Below are 22,918 nucleotides of genomic sequence, written 5' to 3'. Positions count from 1 at the left end.
TGTTGTTGAGATCTCAGTCAATTGGAGCAAGGGGGCACACTATGGTTCAAGCCTCTGTTCTCCTGTTCGTCACCGGCCTCCTTTATTTTTTACTTTTTTATTTTATTTTTGTTTTCTAAATCTTTTTTTATGTGTATACAGTGGTGGAAATAAGTATTTGATCCCTTGCTGATTTTGTAAGTTTGCCCACTGACAAAGACATGAGCAGCCCATAATTGAAGGGTAGGTTATTGGTAACAGTGAGAGATAGCACATCACAAATTAAATCCGGAAAATCACATTGTGGAAAGTATATGAATTTATTTGCATTCTGCAGAGGGAAATAAGTATTTGATCCCCCACCAACCAGTAAGAGATCTGGCCCCTACAGACCAGGTAGATGCTCCAAATCAACTCGTTACCTGCATGACAGACAGCTGTCGGCAATGGTCACCTGTATGAAAGACACCTGTCCACAGACTCAGTGAATCAGTCAGACTCTAACCTCTACAAAATGGCCAAGAGCAAGGAGCTGTCTAAGGATGTCAGGGACAAGATCATACACCTGCACAAGGCTGGAATGGGCTACAAAACCATCAGTAAGACGCTGGGCGAGAAGGAGACAACTGTTGGTGCCATAGTAAGAAAATGGAAGAAGTACAAAATGACTGTCAATCGACAAAGATCTGGGGCTCCACGCAAAATCTCACCTCGTGGGGTATCCTTGATCATGAGGAAGGTTAGAAATCAGCCTACAACTACAAGGGGGGAACTTGTCAATGATCTCAAGGCAGCTGGGACCACTGTCACCACGAAAACCATTGGTAACACATTACGACATAACGGATTGCAATCCTGCAGTGCCCGCAAGGTCCCCCTGCTCCGGAAGGCACATGTGACGGCCCGTCTGAAGTTTGCCAGTGAACACCTGGATGATGCCGAGAGTGATTGGGAGAAGGTGCTGTGGTCAGATGAGACAAAAATTGAGCTCTTTGGCATGAACTCAACTCGCCGTGTTTGGAGGAAGAGAAATGCTGCCTATGACCCAAAGAACACCGTCCCCACTGTCAAGCATGGAGGTGGAAATGTTATGTTTTGGGGGTGTTTCTCTGCTAAGGGCACAGGACTACTTCACCGCATCAATGGGAGAATGGATGGGGCCATGTACCGTACAATTCTGAGTGCCAACCTCCTTCACTCCGCCAGGGCCTTAAAAATGGGTCGTGGCTGGGTCTTCCAGCACGACAATGACCCAAAACATACAGCCAAGGCAACAAAGGAGTGGCTCAGGAAGAAGCACATTAGGGTCATGGAGTGGCCTAGCCAGTCACCAGACCTTAATCCCATTGAAAACTTATGGAGGGAGCTGAAGCTGCGAGTTGCCAAGCGACAGCCCAGAACTCTTAATGATTTAGAGATGATCTGCAAAGAGGAGTGGACCAAAATTCCTCCTGACATGTGTGCAAACCTCATCATCAACTACAGAAGACGTCTGACCGCTGTGCTTGCCAACAAGGGTTTTGCCACCAAGTATTAGGTCTTGTTTGCCAGAGGGATTAAATACTTATTTCCCTCTGCAGAATGCAAATAAATTCATATACTTTCCACAATGTGATTTTCCGGATTTAATTTGTGATGTGCTATCTCTCACTGTTACCAATAACCTACCCTTCAATTATGGGCTGCTCATGTCTTTGTCAGTGGGCAAACTTACAAAATCAGCAAGGGATCAAATACTTATTTCCACCACTGTATATCTGTGCAAACGCAGTGTGAACATGATCTTCAAATACTTAGAATCTTAAAGGGAAATAGAATCAAATCCCACTTAACTTAATTGAAATCGGTCCATGGGGAATATGTTATCCGACACGATATCATGTTTCGCCTCCTGGCTGTCTCAAGGACTGTTCCCCTACAAAATATAAATATTGTTAGTTTTCAAAAAAGATTTTTTCACATTTAGTAGTTTAAGTTTTAGCTACCAACCATATCAGCACCACACAGTCTCTCGCTGATAAAGATGGCAGTGGCCATAGGAGTGCAGGAGCTGTTAGCCATTAAACTGGCCCTAGAGGAGTTGCACCAGCTCTTAGAAGGAGCACAGATGCCTTTCACAGTATTCACGGATCACAAGAACCTGGTCTATCTACATGAAACGAGGAGACTGAATCCCCGACAGGCCCATTGGGCATTATTTTTCTCCTGCTTCAATTTTTCCTTTACTTACCGCCCAGCAGAGCCTGATCTTGAAGATAAACGTCTGCAGCATGTGATTGAACACGCTGGCATCATTCCAGCTATGGTGGCCGTGGTGCCCCCAGGTATGACATTTGTATCTCCTCATTTGAGAGAGAAGATACTTTGATGGGGTCATTCCTCCTGAATTGCAGGACATCCTGGTAAACTGGGGACTAAGCGATTTATTTCACAGAAGTACTGGTGGCCCACACTCGACTGTGACGTTCAAGAATTTGTTGCAGCCTGCCCAGATTGTGCCCAGCATAAGGCTGATCATCAGAGACCCCAGGGTCTCCTCCTGCCTCTACCGGTGCCTGAGAAACCATGGACCCAATATAACCATGGATTTCATTACTGACCTTCCATCTTCTGAAGGATACACAGTGTGATAAACACAGGCCTGCCCTACCCTTAGGAGGTCGCTAGAGGGCGCTCTTCTACCAGTAATAGGAAAATGGTCATCAGGGTACTGACCTGAATGGGTCAGCAGGGGGAGCACCAGCTGAGGCCTGTTAATAGAAAGAAACCCAGAGGGTGCTGGACTCTTCCAGAACTAGGGTGGTGGGCTAAGTAGTAGCCCTATATAAACAGTACCTCCTGAGGAGCTAGGGGGAGACAAAGGTGGGGACCTGCAACGCCCAGGTCCTGAGGCAGGCTGTAATTCCTTGGGTAGGAGAAAGTCCCTAAAGCATGAGAAGAAACAGGCTGCAATTCCTTGGGTAAGAGAAAGTCCCTGAAGCATGAGAAGAAACAAGCTGCAATTCCTTGGGTAGGAGAAGGTCCCTAAAGAAAGAACGGAAGCCTGAAGACAGCAGGGGAAAGTGAAGAGATACTTACCTGACTGTGGACAGGATTTATGAACTTATGTATTGTGTGAAGTTAAAGTAACTAACAGCCGTGGGGTGGAGGATAGGACGATAAAGTTGTGGAGAGTAAAGAGTGGTCCTATCCAGGGGTGGAGGCTGTTAGACACTGAGACCCAGGGTCTCCAAATGGGACTGGGCTCAGTGAGTGGATTTACAAAGTGAATAACTTGTTCCCCACAAGACTGAATCCAGGTTCTAACAATAAAGTGAATTTGCATATGCTGACTGACTGAATTTGCATATTTCTGAAGGCTGGAGAAACAGAGTTATAGTCCCAGGGAAAGTGCAGTGGGTCACTGTCCGTGAGAAAGAGGAGTGACTAGGGCATGTTGGACATAACTGGAAGGAGTTCCAGGGGGAAGGAAGGCAGGTCTGAGCAGTCACCCTGAGTGAAGCAGGAACCCAGGATATTGAGGTGGGTGCCTGCAAGCCACTAGGAGAAGACCAGCTGGAGTCTTGTTCAAGAGCCAGGGGCTGGGTGGAGAGCAAGAAATTGCAGGTGTCTTTCTAGCTGTTCAGAAGTTGAGCACAGGTGAACCTGGACGGGAGCCACTAGAGAGCCTCAGCACACACGAGAGAGACTGGGGGTTTACAACAGTCATCTGTGTGGTAGTAGACTGGTTTTCTAAAACAGCATGCCTTTGTACCTATGTCCAGCCTTCCTTCTGCTGTGAAACTGGTGCAACAGTTCATCAGGGCAATCTTCCATCTCCACGGACTGCCAGAATCTATCTCTTCAGATCATGGAGTGCAATTTGTGTCTAAGTTTTGGTGAGCCTTGAATCAGGCCCTAGGTGTGAAGTTGAATTTTTCCTCAGGATATCATCCACAATCTAACAGTCAAACTGGACATATTAATCAGTGTTTCAAACAGTTCCTGTGAATGTATGTTACTGCTAATCATGATGTTTGGAGTCAATTACTTCCTTGGGCAGAATTTGCCCATAATTACAGAGTAAATCTGCCACTGGGTCCTCTCCATTTTACATCATCTATGGATGACATCCACGCATTCCATTTCCGTTGAAAACTAACTCGGATGTTCCAGCGGCAACCAGAGCTATAACCTCCCTCCAATCTCTTTGGTCATTGGTCCAGAAGACACTTCAACAAACCACTGATCGTATGAAATGTCAAGCGGACAAGCCTCAGTTCCAACCTGGTGACTTGGTGGGCTGTCCACTCGCAATCTTCGACTGAAGTCTCCTTCCACTCGACTTGCTCTGTGATTTGTGGGCTCATATCCCATTTTAAGACAAGTAAACCCAGTCAGATATCAGCACAAATTCCCACCTACTTTGCAAGTACACAATACGTTTCATATATCTTTGCTTAAACCAGTGATCCTAAGAAAGGGTTCTTTGCTTGCTTTGTCTTCTCGACCAGCCATCTCGGCCTCCCAAGGGGAATATGAAGTTCATGATATCCTTGATGCTGGACGCCTCAGGGGGCAACTTCAGTATCTCATCTCTTGGAAAAGAATGCCTGGGAAGCTGCTAGTCAAGTACATGCTCCTATATTGGTCCGACGTTTCCATCGACTCTTTCCTCATAAGCCTAAACCCCGGACCCGAGGTAGGGGGGCCCTTGAATGGGGAATGATATTATGATCCTACTGGGACAGGATAGTGACTGGGACTCGCTCCTACTTGGCCATGTCAGGGATTGGGCTGACGTCTGAGGCAGCTGACTTCTGATGCCAGACCCTATTTAAACATACCTCTGCCTGCATAGGACGCTCTAGCATTATCTCCTTCAGCTGTGAGCCTACCTTTTCTCCACTTAGTCTATGCCTGAGGCACAGGGTGAATTCTCTTTTGTTTGCTGTCTTTTCCCTTGGTCTGTGTTTGTTCTCTGAATCTGTAGCAGCCAGCTTCTCTGATTATTTTACTGCTGTGCAGCTATGTTCAGCTCCCTTGCTTTTGTGTGCCCTTGTCTTTCCCTTCCCTACTGTGTGGGCTGGCTGAGTCCGTGGTAAGAGCTTACTTTCTTATGTTTGGATTTCCCTAGTAACCCTTTACCTGCTGTATCTGTTGCTTGGTTCTTGTGAGCTCTGCTCCTTGTCTGACCTGTGTACCTAGAAGCAGTCTATCTCTGCAGTCTGCTTAAACCCTTTACCTGCTGTATCTGTTGCTTGGTTCTTTTGAGCTCTGCTCCTTGTCTGACCTGTGTACCTAGAAGCAGTCTGTCTCTGCAGTCTGCTTAAACCCTTTACCTGCTGTATCTGTTGCTTGGTTCTTGTGAGCACTGCTCCTGGTCTGACCTGTGTACCTATAAGCAGTCTCTCTCTGTAGTCTGCTTTAACCCTTTACCTGCTGTATCTGTTGCTTAGTTCTTGTGAGCACTGCTCCTTGTCTGAGCTGTGTACCTGAAAGCAGTCTCTCTCTGTAGTCTGCCTTACCCTTTACCTGCTGTTTGCGGACTGCTCCTTATCTAGCTGTGTTCCTTTCATTGGTATCTGTGTGTGACGCTGTGTACACGGCCCGAGTACTAGTCCCTTCTGGGACTTCTTTCTGTCCTTTTCCCTTCCCTTGTGCATGTTTGTGTTCCAGTTTGGCCTTGCAGCCCATACGCTTAGTCTCTGTATGTGTGGATTCCAGTTTGGCCTTGTGGCCCATATGAGTGGTCTACTCCGCTTCATGGTGGTGCTTGCTGGTCACCCTGAGTGTGATGGGCTTCGTGGCCATTGTTACTGTGTGGCGTGAACTTGGTCTTCCCTAGGCCTCGGCCTAGGCACAAGGGCTCACAACCAACCTAATAGCTACCAACACCGCCATGACATGACCCTCCAAGCCTGGACATAAATGAAGGAGATGCAGTCTGATAGCCCATTGGATAAAGTGTATTGACCAGATATTTGTTCAGAGCCCTGAAGTCTAGAATGGGACAAATTCCCCCTGTTTTTCTCTCAAAGAAAAATTGCACAACAGAGAAAAAGAAAATATGTCTTCACTGCTCCACAGCTGAAGAACAACTGTGGGAGCCCTGCAAGTCAGGCAGGCAGAAAGGCACATGTGCATGCTTGGTATACCTGCCAAAAATGTGTCCTATTAGCCCTTGGAGAACATGCTTTTACCAAAGAAAATCATGCCAAACAAATCTGATTGATTTCTTTCATTGGGTGACCAGAGAACTGGATTGAGGGTATGCGCTAGATGTGATCTACTTGATACAATTTTTATTTTTTTTGTTACATTTGTACCCCGTGCTTTCCCACTCATGGCAGGCTCAATGCGGCTTACATATTGTATACAGGTACTTATTTGTACCTGGGGCAATGGAGGGTTAAGTGACTTGCCCAGAGTCACAAGGAGCTGCCTGTGCCTGAAGTGGGAATTGAACTCAGTTCCCCAGGACCAAAGTCCACCACCCTAACTACTAGGCCACTCCTCCACTCCATAGAAGTCTCATGATTAAACTGAGATGGCTGAAGATAGGACCCAAAGTGGTACACTGGATTAGAAACTGGTTGACTGACAGATGATAGAGAGTGGTGATAAACGAAACTCACTTTGGGGAAAGAAAAGTAAGTAGTGGAGTGCTTTGGGGATATGTACAGGAACTGATTCTGTTCAATATATTTGTGAGTAATATTGCCGAAGGGTTGGAAGGAAAAGTTTGTCTTTTTGCGGATGACATGAAGATTTGCAATACAGTGGAAATGCAGGAGAGAAGAGACGAAGAGATAACATGAGAAGTAATCTATAAAAATTAGAATTGTCTAATGTATAGCAGTTAAAATTTAATGTGAAGAAATGCAGAGTGATGCACTTGAGCAGTAAAAATCCAAAGCAGCTTTAAGCGATAGAGGGCAGGAGGCTGATATGCACAGAATAAGGAGATGGACCTTGAGATGATAGTGTCTGAGGGTCTCAAGGTGATCAAACAATGTGTCAAAGCAGTGGCCAAAGCCAGAGGACTCTAGGCTGCACTGAGAGAGGCATAATCAGCCGAAGAAAGTAGGTGTTAATGCCCCTGTTCAAGTTAATATCAGGCCCCATTTGGAGTAATGTGTTCAGTACCTTGCTAAGGACATAAAGGGGGAAGTTATCAATGTGGACTACCGTTAAGAAATGTTATTTTACTGTTAACCACAGTTATTAATAACTAGGTCTCGGCTGCATAAAAGGGGACATATGCTAAGATAGTACAAGTTAGTGGTCAAATAACATCTTAGCTATAGCCCATATTGATACCTATGCCCCAAAAAGACTTGAAGCAGTTCAGAGGAAGGTGACAAAAGTGTATGAGTTTTTTGCTAAAAGATGTATAAGAAGAGACCTGAAGACTTGAACATGTATACCCTAGAGGAAAGGAGATATATACAGATGTTTAAAGACTTAACAGGTATTAATATACAAACAAATCTTTTTCAGAGATGAAGAAGCAGTAGAACTAGAAGACATGAACTGAGGTTGCAAGGAGTTAGACTTAGGCGTAACACCAGGAAACAGTTTTTCAAGGAGAGGGTGGTGGATTCCTGGAATACCCCCTCCCCCTCTGCCCCCGTGGAGATGGCAAGGACAAAAATAGTGACAGAATCCACAAAAATGTGGGATAACATGCAGAATCTGTATCAGGGGCGTAGCTACAGGTGGGCCTGGATGGGCCCAGGCCCACCCATTCTCACTTCAGGCCCACCCATTCTCAGTCTGATCACCAATCAGGTTCCTAGGCGTCATTTAGCCTGCACAGCTGCTGCTCATTAGCTCAGCTTCAACCAAGTGCAACAGGAAGTGCCTCACCTGAAAGCCTGTTGCAGCAGTAGCTTCAGTGATTTTTGTTTGTTTGTTTTACGTACCTGGTAAGCAATTAAGTCCTCCTGTCTTGCCTGCCTCATTTGCTGCTGCTGCTCGGGCATGGGGGTGGGGGGGGCTCTGCTAGGGTAGGCTATTTTTCCTATGCTCTGCTCTCACTGCCTGCCCCATCTTGGGTCTCTACTATTAGTGATCCTCCAGGACACAGAGAAATCTGCAGCAAAGTCCAGAGCCTCGGTGCTGCCTTTAAATAAGTGGGACTTGTCCCATGCAGCTGGGGGAAATCTGCGCACTCATCCAGCCTCAGACCAACACTAGGAGTCAGCAGCTGCCACAGCATTAGGCTGTCTCTCCAGCCCTGCACCATGTGGACATTGATTAGGGTCTCATCCAGGACAGTAAACTTCTGGAAGAAACTTTTTTTGCCATGCCCAGGAGACACAGACTTCAGGTAAAGAAAAAGAAAAAGATGTATTTTATGCTGGTCGGCGTCTGGGTGGAGGTGAGTTCTGCAGTGTCCAGGTTAAAAACAAACATAGAAAAAAAACCACATTCTGCTATTTCATGCTGTTGGGAGGGTGTGGGCTCTGCAGTACCAAGGTAAAAAAAAATTTTGTTATATTCTGGGCTTCTGGGTTGGGGTGGGAGATTGGGAAGGCCAGGGAAGGGCTAGACTGATGCCAGACTATTGGGGAGGGGGAGGGAAGGGCAGGACTGATGCCGAACTATGGGGGATGGGAGGTAGGGCAGGGCTATGCTGTGAAACAGGATGATTTCAGAGATTGCAGGTTACCCAATTCCAGGCTGGATATTTTGGGACAGTCCTAGATTTCTGACCATCCCATCTTGGTGCATTATGGGATTTGCAACTGTGATTTCAATGGGTAGGATCAGGCACTGCAAATTCTACACTGCTGTAGGTGATAAAGTCTAAACCAGGACTGTCCCAAAATCTCCAGCCTGGAACTGTGTAACCTGACATCTCTATAACTTCTCATTTTTGGTCCTTTATTGGTAAAGGGTGGTCTGTGTTCTGTATGTGACCAAGTTGAGAGATTCTGTGTGCATGTAGTTCATGTGGGGATCTATATGAGTTTGACTTGTCTGGCTTTTCCAATGGGAACGTCAGTCTCAGAAGGGAGAGAAAGCAGTAGAGCCAGAGGAAAGAAAGAGACTTCAAAGCTATTTACCTGTTTTATAAATACAGCTTAATCAGTTATTTGCATTTGTTGCAAAGCAATGTTTGAAGGATATGTGCCATTTGCTTGTTGTTATTTTTCAGGACACTGTAATGTGTGTTGAGATGTTTGCCTTATAGTAGACATATCTGGTCAAGTTTAAGTTATGGGATAATATAACTATATTTAAAAAATGCCTGTGTTCCATTAAGTATGTAGTTTATGTTGATGCAGGACAGCTGTTGAGCAGACTGTTTACTTAGAAATCCATCATCAAAGTGCATTCTTAAGGCATTATTTAGTAGATCTCAAAAAACACCTATATACCCTATATACATAGTGCCCACACATATTAGCTCTTGGCCCACCCAAAATGTCAGGTCTGGCTATGCCACTGATCTGTATATAGAAAGATGATGGAATCAAAGGAAAACTTTAATGACCTTTACACTTTTAACAAGGCACAGGGCAGCAGGTACAACACTAAACAAAGGCATAGAGATGTGTGTAACCCGTGTGGAGTGGCAGATAGAATGCCCCACACAGAGTGACAAGTATAACTCTAACCACCTTACTGGACATACTAGATAGACCATTCAGGTATTTATGTGCTGTAATTTACCATGTTACCTCAAACAGAAAGCATGGGAGGGTACCCTGCACAAAATAGCAGCTAAAACCCTAAACAAATGCGGGAAAGGGGGTAACCTGCACAGATTGGTATTATAATACTACACATCTTACTTGTCTTTATCTGCTATCATTTACTATTGACTACTTTGTAAGAAATCAAGAGGAAGTCTTCATAACAGAGAACGATTAAACCAGGCAACCAAGAAAAGAGTAAGAAAATCTGAGTGAGAAAAAGAGAGATGCACAATTTAAGAGAAGAGCATAGTAATCTATTACAGTTACTCCTTGTGATCAATGTGTAAAATTAATTAAAGGCACATTTGGAGAACACTCTTTGGAGAAGCAAGTGGGGTCAATGGAGGGAACAAGAAATTTAAAGACTGATTTGGAATGCAGAAGAGGCAGAACTAGTGAAAGAAATAAGAGGCCAGTAAACTTGTAAAAATTTGCTTGCCTCCCAAAATCCTTTTGAGATAAAACTGAGAATAAATGGTTGTACAGTCTTCTATGAAAAGAGAGTAACTCCATGAAATGTTTGTAAGACATCACAAATGTATGAAAGGTAAGACTCGGGGGCATTTTCGATATGACGTCTAAGTCCGACTTTGGACGTTATGCACACGACATCCAAAATACGAATAGGAAAGAAGGTCATTTTAAAAAAAGAAAATACTGTCTCAAGCAAAATCAAGCCATTGCGATGTAGGAAGGGCCAGCATGTTTAGTAGACTAGTCCCCCAGACATCCCAGGAGAGCAGTGGGGCAATCTATGGGGCACTGCAGTGCACCTTCAAAAAATGCTCCCAGGTACACATCTTACCATTGCTGAGCCCCCCAAAACCCACTACCCCCAATTGTGCACTACTTCAATAGCCCTTATGGGTTAAGGGGGCACCTATTTCTGGGTACAGTGGTTTTCTGGTGAGTTTTAGAGGGCTCACAGTTTCCACCACAAGTGTAACAGGTAGGAGGAGGTATGGGCCTGGGTCCACCTGTCTGCAGTGCACTGCACCCACCACTAGACTACTCCAGGGACCTGCATGCCGCTCTAATGGGCCTGAGTATAACATCTGAGGCTGGCAAGTTATATTTTTAATCACATTTTTGGGGGTGGGAGAGGGCCAGTGACCACTGGGGGAGTAAGGGGAGCTCATTCCTGATTCCATCCAGTGGTCATTTAGGGCACCTTTTTGTGCTTATTCATTATAAAAACAGGTCTAGCTCAAAACACCTTCGTTTTAGTCCTAGATGGTTTTGTTTTGTTCCATTATGGCTGAGAAAACGTCCAGGTCTTAGAAACACCCAAATCCCACCCTGAACACACCCACAACATGCCCACTTGAGATTGGACACACTGCTGAAGAGCAGCATAGAAAACCATCTGTAGGTTTTGAAAATAAAGATAGAATGTTTTTGTGAGAAAGACGTCCAAATATTGCTTTATGCTACTTTTTAGACGTTTCTGTTTTGAAAATGAGCCCCTAAGTCATTTAACAGACCTTCAAGATCATTTTCCCCAACTAAATTCCAAGGGTTTACTCCATTGTATTCTCTCCTGCCTGAACGCTCATTCTTCTACTTAAAGTAAACTGTTCTATCCTAGAATACAGCTAACAAATGATAGCAGGGACTCTGAAGAGCGAGTAATGTGGTCAGTAGGTATCAACACAGCTCCCTGTGCCATACTCTCTTAACATCTTGTGGAGTTGTGTCTTTTTTCGGTTGTGCAGCTGCTGTTAAAGGATTAGGGGTACAGTACCCTAAGCTCCTGGTCTGTGTTTGAACTGTCTTTCAAAATGTGAGGGCAATTCAATGCACTTTCAGTTTGAGTCATGCCTTTTAAAATGTTGAGACCAGTACACAACACAACAATGACAAATAAAATACAATAATAGATAAGTAAATGTATTTAAAGAAACATAAGCCAATAATACAGTAAGGCTGTTCATGCATATCTAACTCATCTATATGGATATCCTGAAAACCTGATGGACCGGGGTTCAGAACCACTGCAATAATAATCTTGATAACAATCATTAAATACAGAAGCAGATTTTAGAAAGGACATTCAACTCCAAATAGGGACGTCCAAGTCAGTACATTGCATATAGACTCCCATTTCTCATGTACTTTAGAACAGGATCTGCCAACATACAGCATGTTCTAAAATACATGAGAAATAGATGTCCAAGTGCAGGCTACGTCCATCTTGATCATCCATTTTACAAACTGAAACATCCAAACTATGAGTGGGGCATAACAAGGGATATGGAAGTCTGTTTAGGAGCACAGGAATGTCCATATTATAAAATGGCCACAATAGACATCCATGTGGAGGTGTAGCCTAATGGTTAGAGCAGATGACTGAGAACCAGCGCAGAGAACCAGAGGATGCTGGTTCACATCCCACTGAGGCTTCTTTTATTTGTGAGTCCTCCAGGGACAGAAAATTACCTACTGTGACTTTCCTTACTTCTTCCAGTGGAGAACTGCTCAATCGGAGCACATTTCCTTGACCAGATCCATTTCCTTAACCTTAACCAAATCTAAATATAGATGTCCAACTTTTTTGAAATGGACGTCCCTTCCCCTTCTGCAACAGCAGTTGGATATCCATATTTTGGCCCCTGCTTAATTCCGCCTACAACATGCCCAGGCCACACCTTCTTGCCATATGGACATACTGCAATTTTAGACTTCCATATCCGGACTTTGTAAAAATGAGATTTGGATGTCCATGCAATATGAATGCTAAATGCCAATTTTCAGATGTCCAAAACAAGAATAGAGCTTCTAAAATAAGGGCCATAATGTCAAAAGTAAAAATACTTATAACTATAGCATTAATTAATAACAACTTATATCCACATTTAATAAATATTTAAAATACTTAAAGATATTTACAATAAACTTTTCACAACTATCAAACTTTCACTACATTTAAATTATATAACAAACATTTCCCCTCTAACTAAGGCAGAAAAGAGGGTGCTTAACCGTATCACTATACCCTGCACAATAAGTAATAAATATTATCTCAACATTTGAGCAACTGTACCAGTTATAACCACACTCCAACACCACAACACTAAATCCTACTAAATCTCTCATAGCTCATTGCTGCTCCCAAAGAACTTCCTACCAGATAACCCCCCTTAGGTTCATCTCTGGGTGAGACCCAGCTCTAGCAGGTACAGTACCAGAGAGGCAATCCATGCGGACTGGACAACCACAGGCCCTCTTAGTCATGCAGCTGATCTCAGTTTGGCTTCATGCTTTGCTCCTCCTTTCTCACCCTCTGCCTCATCTTATGAGCCAGGCTTTGACAGCAATGGGAATATATTTTGTTGTTCCATTAGTTGTCCTACACTTACTGGCAAAAATTTCCATTCTGATCAGTGCATTTTTTGTAGAAAAAAAGGTGCCGGTACTCATTATGGGCGGGGTCCACCCCTATGATAGCCACACCCCTTATATCCGCCATGGCGCATATAAACAGACATCATTGAAAATATACTAGTATAGGAGAAAAACAATAACTTGTGATTTTTTTTCATTATAAATCATTTCTGTAAGATGTTACAGCTCTAGTATACCCAGTGCAAAATAAGACAACAGATGTAAATTCTCAAATTGGACAAATTCCAAACACTAAAATGAAAATAAAATAATTTTTTTCTACCTTTGTTGTCTGGTGACTGTTTTCTATCCATACTGGTCCAAGTGTCTGATTCTGCTGCTCTCTATCTGTTCTCTTAACTCCGTTTCCAGGGCTTCCTTTCCATTTATTTCTTTACTTTCCTCCTTTCTTCTTCCATGTCCAGCATTTCTCCTCTCTTCCCGCCAACCCCTCCATCCATCTATGTCCAGCAATTCTCCTCTATCTCCTGCTCTGCTCTCCTCTCCATCCATTTCCAGCATTTCTCCTTCCTCTCCTGCCATCCCATCCATGTGCATCTCCTTCCTATCTTCCCTCCCCTCCATCCATGTCCAGCATGTCTCCTCTCCCCTCCCCTCCCATGTCCAGTGATTCTCCTCTCTCTCCTGCCCTCCTCTCCTATCCAAGTCCAGCAATTCTCCATTCTCCTCTCTCCCCTGCCCAGCAATTCTCCATTCTCCTCTCTCCCCTGCCCTACTATCCCATCCCCTCCATGTCCAGCGATTCTCTTTTGCCCCTATCCTCCCCCTCCCTTCAATGTCCAGTGACTCGCCCCAGCCTCCACCTGCCCCCGAGATCATTCAAACCCCAGCCCTACTTGCCCATACACACATACCCCCAGCCCTACTTGCCCACACACACACACCCCCAGCCCCACTTGCCCACACACACACACACCCCCACAGCCCCAATTGGCCACACAACCCCCCCAGCCCCACTTTCTCACCCTCCCCTGCTCGCTCCCTGTTGTTTGCACCAATCCCTGCCTCGTAAAACTTCCTTTCCCTGCATTCTGAGCGCGTCCCGCCCTCCTCTGATGTCATTTCCTTTCCTCAAGGGCGGGACGCGCTGAGAATGCAGGGAAAGGAAGCAGCCGACGCGATCGAAGGAGGCAAGCCTGTCAGCTGTTTGTTTTATTTCTTCAGTCTGCCGGTTCGCAAAAAAATAATTTTTATGAGGCAGGGATTGGTGCAAACAGCAGGGAGCGAGCAGGGGAGCCCCAGAAAAAAGGTGCTGGTACGCTGTCCCGTTGCGTACCAGCACAAAAAAAAAGCACTGATTCTGATGTACACAATTCCCCCCCCCCCCCCCCACAATACTTCCTGATAACATCTTATGAGCTTAACTTTGCACTCAGTATCTATCAAATTTTTTAAGCTGTGTTGAAATTTTACAAATGTGCAAATTGGAAAGGGAGATAGACTGTAAAACAGATTCCTTATCTTAGTTTATTTGTTAGTACACTTTATCACATCATAATTGTAGTGTTAAATTTGGTTTCCAGGTGTGCAGAGTGCAGATTTAAAAAATCACATGAATTTGATTGTTCTATCATTTCTGGAAAACAAAGTAAAAAGAATGCAGTGGTTTGAACTTGACGGAATAATGTGTTTTTTCAAAGGAAAAGGTCTCAATACACATTTTTATCTTTCTTTCTTCCAAGTTTCTGTGTTCTATACCTGGCTTCCTCTATTACTTCCTCTTTCTTAGATCCATAATTAGGGATCGATGAGAGAGAAGGGCAGCCATCCAGGGTGCAAAGCCCATTGAGGATGGGAAACAAAATGAAATGCTAGTGTAGACAGGCAGCAGATGAAAATCTAGGATGAATATAGTTCTCTTCCTAACATTCAGGCTGTGGGGAAGAGGACAGAACAAAAAAGGACAGCGCATCAGAGCGGAGGGAGTTAAGGAAAAAGGAGATGGGAGCAGAGTGAGAAATGTGGGGCACAGGTATTCTTGCCTGCCTTGGAGGTTAACACGCCTAGTTACAGCTCTACCTTCTCACCAAACACACACCTAGAAATCCAAATTGTTAAATTCATCCAAACCTGCCCTCTTGATACTTTACCCCTCCTGTTCTGTACTCACTAGGTATCTGTGACTTTCTTTTTCTTTTTAGGGTTTTGCTTTTTGTGTCTCCTTCTTCCTGAGTGGACAGTTGATAAGAGGTTCCAGCAGATTCAGTAGAATTCTCACTGCATGGCTGGATGTTCTTCTGAACCAGAGATTCTCCGATTTCAAAGATGTCAGGTTCAGAGCATGTGCCGCCTTCACCAGACACACTGGGTGCAGCAATCGCTTGCTGTATGTACAGCAATGGCTCCAGTATTAGGCTATGGAAGTCATCCTCTTCAATTACATTCTGGAACTGGAAATCTAGTAAGGAGCAAAGGTTTAAAGACTGGTATTGGTTTTGATTGTGTACATTGTCCACTGGATTGTCAGTAATTGCATCTCTAGACTGGAGCACTGAATCTTCCTGGGATACCAGTCCATTTTCTGTAGACTCTTGAGCCATTCTAGTTGCACTGTTGGAGGTGCTTGCCTGAGTCCCCCGTTCCTCAGACTCAGGATATCCGTCAATAGTAGAAGATATTTCATTCACCTGCACAGAGTCTGTTAATGTGCCACGTGAAAAGGCCATCTTTTCAGATCTTCAGAGATCTATGGCCCTGAAAGCTTAACCCCACAAAGATTTCAGAAGAAACTGAGTTCAATGCAGATAAGCTTAGCTGAGGAGCAAAACTATATGTAAATACTGATCTGTGAAATAGAAAATTAAACAGGACATTATCAATAGAAGCTCCATAGCCCCATTAATAAAGAAAGAACATTTCAAAAGAGTACAGAAACCCTAAAAGAATAAACCCATTAACCCTTCAAGAACAACTCAAAACCCCTCTTGAAAATGATGAGTTCCTCAGCCCAACCTTCAGAGAATGAAACACCAATCACCTACTCTCTTAAACACACTCAATCAAGCACAGAATCCAACCATCAGTTCAAACCTAACCTTAAAATTCACTGAAGGATACAGTCAGAATATCAGATGAATTTAGAGAAAGGTTACTACTGCAGGTAACAGTTAGAAAATCTATAATGACATACCTGATTATTTATAAAGAGAGAGAGAAAAAATATGGGTAAAGCATTCAGTACACGCCAGAATGCAGGTAGAAACAAGCTAAGTAGAAGAGATGACACTGTGACTCTCCACAAGCTGTCTGTGTACTCCGTTTGAAAAATGCCAGGAATCTACTGGTATCTTTTAAATTTGTTTGTTGATTTTTATTTCCACAGTAACCCTGAAGATTCTGTGATCCACTCTTCTAATGGAACCTGATGAGGTCATATTGATGATCAGAACTTTCAAACCCAGCTCAGAGACCAACAGAGTAAAGAGAGGGAAGGTTGCTGTATACCACATTGGGTGATTTTTTTTTTCTAAAAAGTGGTAAATAAATCCTAATAAATAAATTAATTGATTAATTTCATACACCTCTCAGTTTATCAATAGAAATCAAACAAAATAAAACATGGAAAAGAAAATAAGATTTTCTTTTCCATGTTTTATTTTGTTTGATTTCTATTGATAACCTTTAAGAGTGGACTAACACGGCTACCACACCTCTATACACCTCTCAGCAAATCTAAGAGAAACACCACCAACTTCCCCTTCAAGGAGACAGTGCAGCCAGAGCCTTCGCTAGAAGCAAACACACATTTAATTTTCACTGTGTCCTTATCCCACCTCCACACCCAACATGATCTTCTCTCTCTCTCTCTCTGCCCTCCACTGCCCCCCCCCCTACCGCTTCCACAATCCTCGCCCCCCTCTGATTCCCAGCACACCTGTACAATTTTCTCTCCCCAATTCACGATTCCTTCTCTCCCCGATTCCTTGCCTCCCCCCACTCCCACACAGAGTTTATTTCCCACAACTTCTCCTCCTCTGGCTGGCTTCATTCTGCTAATCTGAATGCTTGGTGTCAGCAGGTCCTGCAGGACTATGGGGCCCCATACATTCAAACTGCAGACTAAGGCCAGTAGGCAGAGGCAGACATGGCAAGAAGTACTGCTCACTTCTTTTTGAATAGGGAGAACAGCACGGTGTGGAAGATATCTGGAAAATGAGAGGGTCTTTTACTAAGGTGCGCTTGACATTTTTGGCATGCACTAAAATTGTGGTTGCGCTAAACGTTAGCAATGCCAATGCATTCCTACATAAAAATCATACATTTAGTAGCCAAGATGCATTAGGTCTGAAGATCCTCTACAACATACTACATATATATATTGTTCTATACCAACAAATTGCAAGTGTGCCTGGGAATGAATTGAAAAATAGAATGCATTCCTATGGACATCTCTAACATTTAGCGTGCCCACAATTTTAGCTTGTGCCAAAAACGTGAGCGTGCCTTAGTAAAAGATGCCCTGAGAGAAGATTAGGGGGGAAATAGGTATTTGGGAGAAAGAAAAGTTAAAGAGGGGAAATCATGAATTTTCAACAAGCAAAAGAGAAGGAAGGAGGCTGCTGTATAGGGGATCCTGAACCTGGACAGGAGCAGGCCAAAGAGGTGGGCAGATACAGCTAAGGACAGGGAATATATTTACCTATCTCCTCCGGACAGCTCTAGCTGAATGGAAGCTGATTTATGAAGTTCATCAGAAAATAGCCTGTAAAGTAATCTGATTGGTCCAGCAGTGCATTCGTAATGCACGTGTCACTGAATGAGTATTTATTACATCACAGATGGGCTTCTGACCTGGGCTTCAATCACCTTTCAAAAATCATACTGCTAGAAAAATAAAATGTGCTGAAAAACACTTTTTAAAAAGGAAATTTTATTCTAACTAAATTCAAGCCTTACAGCTCATAAATTGATGGTACAGTCAAGAAAAGAAGTCTGACTTCTCTTTCAGACTTTTGGTCTTCCAACCTAACCAGAACTGGCTTCTGTGATCACTGTTTTATATCCTTTTTCAACTCACTTAGCCTAACACTTGTAGTGACAGTCATTGGCTGGGGTCTACACACCAGGGCTCCCAATGGAAAATGGGACGTGGAGTGGACCCTAAGTCCTCTTTCTGCAATGTCTTCCCCCACATCAAAATTCCACTCGCTTAGTCCATTAATTCACCAGTGCTATCAATTATATACTCAATGTGCAAATTTGCTTCTAATCAAATGGAAGGAAAAAGACCTCAATATTGTAGCTGGGAAAGGGCTAATGCCAAGGGGAAAGGGGGTGGGGTGGGGAGGAAAGGAAGATCATTTTGTGCCCTAACAATGTAAACCTAGTGTTGGGACTGACACAACACAAAATATATTGAGAACAACTGTGCCTTGTAAATATATTCAGACATTTATATAGTTTTCACATTCTGCTTTCTAAAAAATGCAATTCAAGATACATTAAAGTAGGGGGTTGTTTTCACTGGTCTATAAAACAGACTCTACCCTTTCAAAGTGAAAGAACAATTACAGAAATATTCATAATAGAACAATAAAACCAGTGGTCTTCTTTGCCTAAGTCCTCATACCCCTTGAGACAATACTTAGGGAAAGCCAATTTGAGGATACAGTAACCCCTCTAATTCTATAAACTTGTGCTCAAAATTTCACATGCAGGTTATACAATACTGCCAGTTATGCACCTAACTTCATTGTTAAACTAGGCACTAATTGACTTTAAGTACCAATAATGGCCCTTAACTGGCACTGATTTGCAGTTATTAATTGCACTTAGGCATGATTCTATAAACATAGCATCTTTTTATTTGTCATTTTATTAGATTTATATCCCATAAGCATCCAGATATCAAATCCAGTTCTAAGTGTCTTACAGGAGTTATAATAGCAGCAAATACATATCACAAAAATGAAGAGAAAGTGAAATGAAATAGTAAGTAGAAAGCTATGTAGTAATTGTTAGCAAAAGGGCAGGTTAGTTTCAACATACATCAATTAATACATGTTTCTTAAGTAGAAAAGGTTTTAGGTTTCTATGAAATCTCTCATAAGACAGATCTAAATGCTATAGGGGGTCTTTTACTAAGCAGTGGTAGCATTTTTAGCTCACAGTAGAAATCAGCTGGCGGTAAATGCAGAGATGCGCAGCTCAGCTTTTACCGTCAGCTGATTTCTACCTTGAGCTAAAAATGATACCACAGCTTAGTAAAATACGCCCAGAGCACACCACTGCAACGGGGGTGTGCATATGAGCAGGTCACGAGCATGTCTTGCAGTTGCACACGTATGTGATATAATACTATCACTGGCGTTAATTGCTTGTGCCTAAAGTTAGGTATGTGAATGCCGACTTACGCTACTTTTCTAGAAAGGCAATTATTCGCATTTGTATTATCGAATTTATTTATTTATGCATTCCAATTATCCAAAAACAAGTTTCGGTTCAAAGTGGCTTACAATTTACATTTTGGTGGAGTTACAATAGTGTTGTGCAATGTTGAGAGGGCATCTAGAGTTTGTGTGGTTATTCATAGAGTTTTTGAAGAGATAGATTTGAAGTGGAAAAGGTAGTGGTAGCCTTTGTGTTCAATTGTAGAGTTTTGGTGATATTTATTCATATAGTTTTCAAAGACATAGATTTAAAAGGACAGCGACGATATCTTTATGACTAGCTGTAGAATGTTTTGAAGAGGTAGGCTTTCATTTCTTTTTTGAATTGGAGAAGATTTGTGATGCTTCTGATGGTTTTTGGTATCGAGTTTCACCATTTGGAACCCAGGTAGCTAAATCCTTCTGTGTAGATAGTTTTGTAGATGGTGTTTTTGAAGTTGGGTAGATGTAGGAGTAGGTACTTTCTGTTTTCTGGGCTGGCATTTCTTGAGGATAGTTTAAATGGCTTAAGAGGAATGAAAACTTTACACATATTTTTTCCAGCCTCAAATATCATACCTAGCTCCATGACAGCAGTATGCAGGTCCCTGGAGCAGTTTTATTTATTTATTTATTTGTTACATTTGTACCCCGCGCTTTCCCTCTCATGGCAGGCTGAATGCTGGGTACTGCAGTGCACTTCAGGCAGGCGGACCCAGGCCTATTCCCCTCCCCCCCCATTAAACTTGTGGTGGTAAATGTGAGCCCTCCAAAACCCACCACAAACCCACTGCACCCACATCTAGGTGCCCCCCTTCAACCCTAAGGGCTATGGTAGTGGTGTACAGTTGTGGGGAGTGGGTTTGGGGGGACTCAGCACACAAGGTAAGAGAGCTATGCACCTGGGAGCTTTTTCTGAAGTCCACTGCAGTGCCCCCTATGGTGCCCGGTTGATGACCTGGCATGTGAGCGGGACCAGTGCACTATGAATGCTGGCTCCTCCCACAACCACATGGCTTGGATTTGGTCGTTTCTGAGATGAGCATACTCGGTTTGCATTATCGCCAAAAATCGTGGACGACCATCTCTAAGGTCAATCTAAATGTTGAGATTTAGGGGTCCCTGACCATATTATCGAAACAAAAGATGGCCGCCCATCTTGTGTTTCAATAATACGGATTTCCCTGCCCCTTCGCAGGGACGTCCTGCAAGGACGCCCTCAGGAAAACTTGGGCGCCCTGTTCGATTATGCCCCTCTATGTGGTTTACAATTTCTATTACAGGTATTTTTGCACTGTCCCTAATGAGTTTACAATCTAAGTTCTATATTGTACCTGGGGCAATGGAGGGCTAAGTGACTTGCCCAGGGTCACACGGAGTTGCAGATGGAATTGAACCTGGTTCCCCAGCATCTCAACCCATTGCTGACCTTCAGGCACCAATGGGAATTGAACTCAGTTCCCCAGAGCCGCAACCCACTGCACTAACCATTAGGCCACTCCTCCACTATTTATTGGTGCTCATTGGCTTCTTAAGATAATTGAGCGCGAAATACAGAATATGACCTGAATTGCATGTGCAACTCATCGCACTACATAGAATCTGAGGTATTTGTATTCCCTGCTGCTGCTTGGCTCCCAAATAAATTCACAATTAACCAAGGGGCCCTTTTACTAAGCTGTGTTAGGTGCTAATGTGCACCTATCACAGCTTTAAATGGCATACGGCGTGATGCACTCATGCATCCTGCAGTAACTGCCAAATTAATACATGCTCATCCAGGCTCTAATACATTTTTTGGAGGGGTATATCAGGGTGGAGAAAGCGCGTTCCTGCACTAACCAGTTAGTGAATCCACCTTACCACATGCTAACTGGTTAGCACAGAATTACTGCAAGCCCTACAAAATAGGTGGTCATAAAGACTCACACGATAATTTTTTTAATGGCCACACATTAATGGCAACAATGTATGACAAAGATCTATTTTATTGATTTGACCTATCTTCAGATTAATACTTTGATAATTCTTCAACTATTACTTCACATTGTTTAAAATGTATACTCATCTCTATAATGTGGCAAGTATCAGACGGGGGACTCTGCATCAAACATGATTATGTTTCTCCCATAGGGCTGTCTCAAGGCCTGCCCCCTACAACCAAACCACTGACATGAAATATCGATCATGGGAAGCTGTTTTGTTACAATAATTTCTGTCACAGTATTGGTGAAATTCAGTCATTGATTTATTATGCACCATATACGCAAATTTTGCATGACAAAAGCCATTCTAAGTCCTCATCCAAAATTTTTACCGAAGGTGGTTTCACCTTTCTTTCTCAGTCAATCTATAATTTTCACCAGTTTTTTATCCATCGCCTCATCATTCTTCAAAGCAGGAAACTCTTCACACATTGGATTGTGCTAGAGCACTCATCACTTGTATTCAGCATACTCAAGTGGTTCATTGTCCATCACAATTGTTTCTTTAAATCTAGCAGACCCACGTCCACTTAGCAAAAGAACGCTTTCACAATGGATTGCTAAGTGCATTCATTTTTGCTACACGAATCAATTTTCTCCACACACAAAATCTGTTCCATCCGAGGACATGGATTACGGAGACCGAGTCAGCACGGCTTTTGTGTGGGGAAATCTTGCCTGACCAATTTACTTCAATTCTTTGAAGCAGTAAACAAACATGTGGACAAAGGGGAGCCGATTGATATTGTGTATCTGGATTTTCAAAAGGCGTTTGACAAGGTACCTCATGAAAGGCTACAGAGGTAATTGGAGGGTCATGGGATAGGAGGAAACGTCCTATTGTGGATTAAAAACTGGTTGAAGGATAGGAAACAGAGTGGGGTTAAATGGGCAGGATTCACAATGGAGAAGGGTAGTTAGTGGGTTTCCTCAGGGGTCTGTGCTAGGACCGCTGCTTTTTAATATAAACATAGTAGATGACGGCAGAAAAAGACCTGCATGGTCCATCCAATCTGCCCAAGAAGATAAATTCATATGTGCTACTTTTTTATTTGTACTGTCCTCTTCAGTGCACAGACCGTATAAGTCTGCCCAGCACTATCCCTGCCTCCCACCACCGGCTCTGGCACAGACCGTATAAGTCTGCCCAGCACTAGTCCCGCCTCCCAACCACCAGCTCTGCCACCCATTCTAGGCTAAGCTCCTGAGGATCCCTTCCTTCTGCACAGGATTCCTTTATGTTTATCCCACGCATGTTTGAATTCTGTTACCGTTTTCATCTCCACCACCTCCCGCGGGAGGGCATTCCAAGCATCCACCACCCTCTCCGTGAAAAAATACTTCCTGACATTCTTCTTGAGTCTGCCCCCCTTCAATCTCATTTCATGTCCTCTCGTTCTACCGCCTTCCCATCTCCGGAAAAGGTTTGTTTGCAGATTAATACCTTTCAAATATTTGAACGTCTGTATCATATCACCCCTGTTTCTTCTTT

The sequence above is a fragment of the Microcaecilia unicolor genome, chromosome 7 (assembly GCF_901765095.1).
Source record: "Microcaecilia unicolor chromosome 7, aMicUni1.1, whole genome shotgun sequence".
Classification (NCBI taxonomy): Eukaryota; Metazoa; Chordata; class Amphibia; order Gymnophiona; family Siphonopidae; genus Microcaecilia; species Microcaecilia unicolor.
Note: the sequence above shows the minus strand (reverse complement) of the source record.